This window comes from Tamandua tetradactyla, chromosome 6 (assembly GCF_023851605.1).
Source record: "Tamandua tetradactyla isolate mTamTet1 chromosome 6, mTamTet1.pri, whole genome shotgun sequence".
NCBI classification, from domain to species: Eukaryota; Metazoa; Chordata; class Mammalia; order Pilosa; family Myrmecophagidae; genus Tamandua; species Tamandua tetradactyla.
In genome coordinates, this window is record NC_135332.1 from 168841949 (window position 1) to 168847484 (window position 5536).

The 5536-nt window shown below is 36.0% G+C and overlaps 1 pseudogene; it reads right to left on the bottom strand.

Moving 5' to 3' along the window:
* Positions 1 to 1197: 1197 nt before the first annotated feature.
* Positions 1198 to 5176, bottom strand: LOC143686494 (axin interactor, dorsalization-associated protein pseudogene; annotated as a pseudogene).
* Positions 5177 to 5536: the final 360 nt, after the last annotated feature.

The following is a 5536-nucleotide window of genomic DNA, read 5'->3' on the forward strand; positions in this document are numbered from 1 at the left end:
GAGGGAATTGCCTGAAAATGTAGAGCTGTGTTCCAGTAGCCATGTTTCTTGATGATGATTGAACAATGATATAGCTTTCACAATGAGACTCTGTGAATGTGAAAACCTTATGTCTGATGCTCCCTTTAGCCACTATATCAACAGAAGAGTAGAACATATGGAATAAAAATAAATAATAGGGGGAACAAATGTTAAAATAAATTCAGTTTGAAATAGTGGTAAATAAAAGCAAGGGGTAAGGGGTATGGTATGTATAGTCTTTTTTTCTCTATTATCATTTTATTTCTTTTTCTGTTGTCTTTTTATTTATTTTTCTAAATTGATGCAAATGTACTAAGAAATGATGAGTGTGCAACTATGTGATGATATTAAGAATTACTGGTTGTATATGTGGAATGGAATGATATCTAAATGTTTTGTTTGTTAATTTTTTTAATTAATAAAAAAAGTTAAAAAAAAAAAAGCAGATTGTCCCACCCCACCCCCACTCCATGAAGTCAGCATTCCTTTTCAGCATGAAGAAGTGAGAATGGTCATTGCACAGATACCACTGAAGATTGAGAGGTGGACCAAATGGGTGGGAGGAGGTGTAACGGAGAGGTCAGGACTTATAACTACTGAATCATTATATAGATATTACTTTTTAATGTCTAGTGTATTAGAATAGCCAGAAGGATATCTGAAATTATGAAACTGTAACCCATACTATACTTTGAAATTTGTTCTATAATTACTTGTTAAACTGTACTTTGACATTTATCACTTTTCTGTGTATATATCTCACAATAAAAAATGCTTAAATAAATCGAAAAAAAAAATTATGAGAAGAAACCATACGGGAAAATCTCAAGGACCTTATATTAGGCAATGGATTCTTAGATAAGACACCAAAAGCACAAACAACAAAAGAAAAACAAGATAAATTGGACTTCATTAAAATTAAAAACGTTTGAACATCAGAGGACATTATCAAGAAAGTGCAAAGAAAACCTACAGAATGTATTCAAAAACATTTATTGAACCAAGAAAAAAATCCTGTCATGAAGAGGATAATTGTTTATACATTTAACAATTCCAAAAAGGCCACAAAGAGCTGAAAAGAGGTTATTTTTAAACTATTATGTCATTCTAATAAAAACACCCAAATTTGCAAAGTGCAAAAAAAAAAATAAGTGAAATATTTGGAAATCATATAAGAGTTTAATATCCAGAACAAGAAATAATCCCTACAACACAACAACGAAGAATTCAGCTGTAATTATGATAGGGATTGCATTGAGTCTGTAGTTTAATTTGGGGATTATTGTCCTCTTGTCGATTTTAAGTCTTCTAATTCATGCACATGGGGTGACTTTCCTTTTTTTTAACCTTAAATTTCTTTCAAAGTTTTGAGTTTTCAGACTATAAATTTTGCACTTGGTTCAAGAAGGCTGATGAAGTATATTGTAAATGGAAATATTTTCTTACTCTCATTTTCAGATTGTTTATTGTTAGCATATAGAAGCCTGACTGATTTTTTTTTTTTTTTTTAGTTTTGCTACATTTCAATAGATTTTTTAAGGGATTATTTCATAGGTCTCCTCAGCTACATCAAATAAAAGGTACTGAGTACTCCAATGGGTACAGGGTGCTGCCAAGCACCTTAGAAAATTTGTATGACGTGGAGGAAATATGGTTCTTGCCCCTTGAGTTGCTCACCATCTAGGGCCCTGACAACTGACAGTATAAATGTTGAGTGAACAACAAAGTGATTTTTTAAAGCAAATCCTTCATTCTCTAGTACTATTGTGGATTAAACCATTTTAGAATTTGGAATTAATCCAACTAAGATAAGAGACAAGACAAGATTTAGTTGAGAACTCTTTCAGGCACATATGGCGTCTTTTTGTTGTTGTTGTTTTATTGACAAACCAAAGCAACATACAAACACGAGCATTCTTAACATACAAACATACATGGTGTGCTGGTTTGAAAGGATGTATGTCTCCTACAAAAGCCATGTTTTAATCAAAATCCCTATTCAATACTGTATGTCTGAAACTGGAATCAGATCATGTCACTGGATGATGTGATTTAGTCAAGAGTGGTTGTTAAACTGGATTAGGTGACGACATGTCTCCACCCGTTTGGGTGGGTCTTTGATACATTTCTGGAGTCCTATAAAAGAGGAAACATTTTGGAGAATGGAGGAGATTCAGAGAGAGCAGAGAAAGTTGCAGCACTATGAAGCAGAGAGTCCACAAGCCAGCGACCTTTGGAGAGGAAGAAGGAAAACGCCTCCCAGGGAGCTTCATGAAACCGGAAGCCAGAAGAGAAAGCTAGCAGATGACACTGTGTTCGCCATGTGCCCTTCCAGCTGAGAGAGATGGCTTGACTGTGTTTGCCATGTGCCTTCTCACTTGAGAGAGAGAAACCCTGAACTTCATCAGCCTTCTTGAACCAAGGTATCTTTCCCTGGATGGACGCCTTAGATTGGACATTTCTATAGACTTGTTTTAATTGGGACATTTTCTCGGCCTTAGAACTGCAAACTACCAAGTTATTAAATTCCCCTTTTTAAAAGCCATTCTGTTTCTGGTATATTGCATTCCAGCAGCTAGTAAACCAGAACACATGGGGTACAATCAATGGCTCACAATTACATCACATAGTAGTATATTCATCACCATGATCATTTTTTACAACCTTTGCATCACTCCAGAAAAAGAAATAAAAAGAAAAACCTCATACATACCATGTCCCTTACCTCTCCCTCTCATTGACCACTGGTGTTCCCATCTACCCAATATATTTTAACCTTTGCTCCCCCTGTTTTTTTTCCTATACCTCTTACCACTTCCTTTCATTGATCACTAGTATTTCAATTTACTCAATTTATTTTAACATTTGTTCCCCCTATTATTTATTTATTTTTAACCCATATTTTTTACTCATCTGTCCATACCGTAGATAAAAACTACATATAGTTTTTCTTAACATCCATCTAGTAAACAGAATTGACCTAACAGACAACTGAAAGTAAAGACTAGATCTCTTGAATTGCAAGGGCAAAACAACTTGCCATGGTTACTTAATTTAAAAAGCAAACATATTGAATTGTATAACTAGGGTTACACAAGTTTAAAAATAGGCCAAGTATTGACACTGCATTCCTCTTGTGCTAGCATTGTTCATTTGAAACAGTGAATATTAAAATATGTGGGTTTACATCTAACCCACAGAAAGCCCACCATGAAACAAAGTTCTGTGCATCAAATATCCACCTCATGTATACTATGAAAGTTTTATTTAGTCAAAAGTAATGTAAATAGTCAAATTATAAGCTAATGACCTGCATATGTTCATATGGTTGAATGTCAATGTATCTAAATGAGAAATAAATGGCAACCTATCTACCTATATCAGATAGGAAAATAGAGTATCCTTCCAGATACTGTTCACCATAGGAAGAGGTGTGCAGGTTTTAAGGTTTCACAATCAGTTGTCAGAAAAACTGCAGTTATTCCTGCAGTATCTTGTCAGCATCTGGTGCATTATGTTTAGGTTACATGATTTAGTAGGCATTATAAAACCACCTGTCAGCTACTTTATGGTGGCTGAATGCTCATAAAAAATTTGTAATTATTTTGAGATGATTCCAACATGAATCCTAGAATCATTATCAGAACAAGCTATGATGTAGAAGAACAGCTAATAATCATTACTAAAATATGCTCACTTTTCAAAAAACAGTCTGGTCATCTGGAAAAATCCTCCTACAATCTGGGTCACACACCCACAGGGGACACTGATCTGGCCAAGGTACCCAATTTCTAGGCAGGAACACTCAGATCAGGATGACTTTAAGCCATCTCTGAGGAACAGCTTATAAATTTACTAACTGACCTTCTTAGACAGCATAACTGGTCCAATTAATTCTTTTCAAGGCAGTTTCATATTATCCTACCCATAGCAACCCAAAGTTGGAAGTTAACTCAAAACCAAAAAAGTGAGCAGATGTGTAAACTAGCACATTCTTTTTGCTGTATTGAGGTTAAAAATGAACATGCCCTACCTACCCACAACAGTGTTGTTCTAAGAGGCAGGGTAGGAATCATAGTAAATTAGAAATAGACTATTAATTGCACAATTAATAGAAAAGTAAAAACATGTCTCCAAATCTATACTAAGCCCGATATCCAAAGCTGTCTTATATGTCAGTGATGTGCTGGACTTAAAATTCTGTGGTACATCTGAGTTTCAGACTTACTCTGGCCTACTGGCATGGGCATGGCTTGCTTTCTGCTCACTGGAGGATATGTAGGCTACAAAGAGCTATGATGGTTTCTACTGAATGGTAAAATTCACAGAAGTTAACATGACATTCATGTCAGGATGATTCCTTGTGCAAAGTTTGGTGCAGATGAAGATAAAGTGGTTTCTTGGTCAATAACTGCCATTTCTTTCTTTTAAAGTCGATGGGTTTTTTGTATAGTTCTATAATAATTGGCTCAGGTTTAATTTCATCCACCTCCATGAAAGCAAAACACCTGGTGCTGGTAAATCTTTTCTTAGGATTGTAGTGTTTGAATTCAAAGAAAATAGCCGCACCTTGGGTTAATTTTTCAACATGCTTCTGAAGCTCAATGTCCACATTAAAATGAACATATGTATCTTCTTTCCTTGAAGCCACAGGAGTATCCTGCACAGGAGTTAAAATCTATGCTGTTCAGATCCTTCCCACTAACTATAATGTAGGGATCAATGCACTGCCCAGCATCTTTCAAACCAATCTTCTCAATTCTAAAAGTGAGTAACATCATACCTGGTTCTGAGGGCAACCTTGGTAATAAAGTACCATGAACTCTAGCAGGAAAGAAATCAGGAGACCTAGCTCCAGCACCTCCCTCTTCTTCATCCTCTTCAAATTCTAAATTCTTTTCACCAGGTGCTAAAATTCTTCTTAATGGGACAGGCTGAGCATCAAATGGGGATTCTTTATTATATGTAAGAATATTCCTCAGGACTTTCGTTCTATGAATTTGGGATTATTATGTTGAGCTTGGGCCTCTTTTTGTAGATGTTTTACTAATATATGATACTCTTCTATTACCTCCACCAGCTGACCCCAAGAGTTGAAGTCGGCACCTGTCCAGTAATTGGTGCCCCAGCGCTGAATCCTGGTCACTTCCGACATGGCCGGTCCCCACCCCATACCCTCCCACCCCTTCCCCAGCAAGGCCGGGCTCTGGGGCTCCATCCTCCCGGGGTTTGGCCCCAACATCAACAGGACAATGAGGATCCGCGATGGACACCCCTGATTGATTTTTGTATATTGATATGGTATTCTGCAATTTTACTGAATTCACTTATTAGCTCTAAGTTTTTTAATGGCTTCTTAAGATATTTTCTATACAAGTGATGTCATTGGTGAATTTATCTTTAATTCTTTTCTGCTCTGGATGTCTTTCATTTATTTTTCTTGCTTAATTACCCTGGATAGAATCTATAGTACAATGTTAATAGAAGTAGCAAAAGCAGACATCCTTGTCTTATT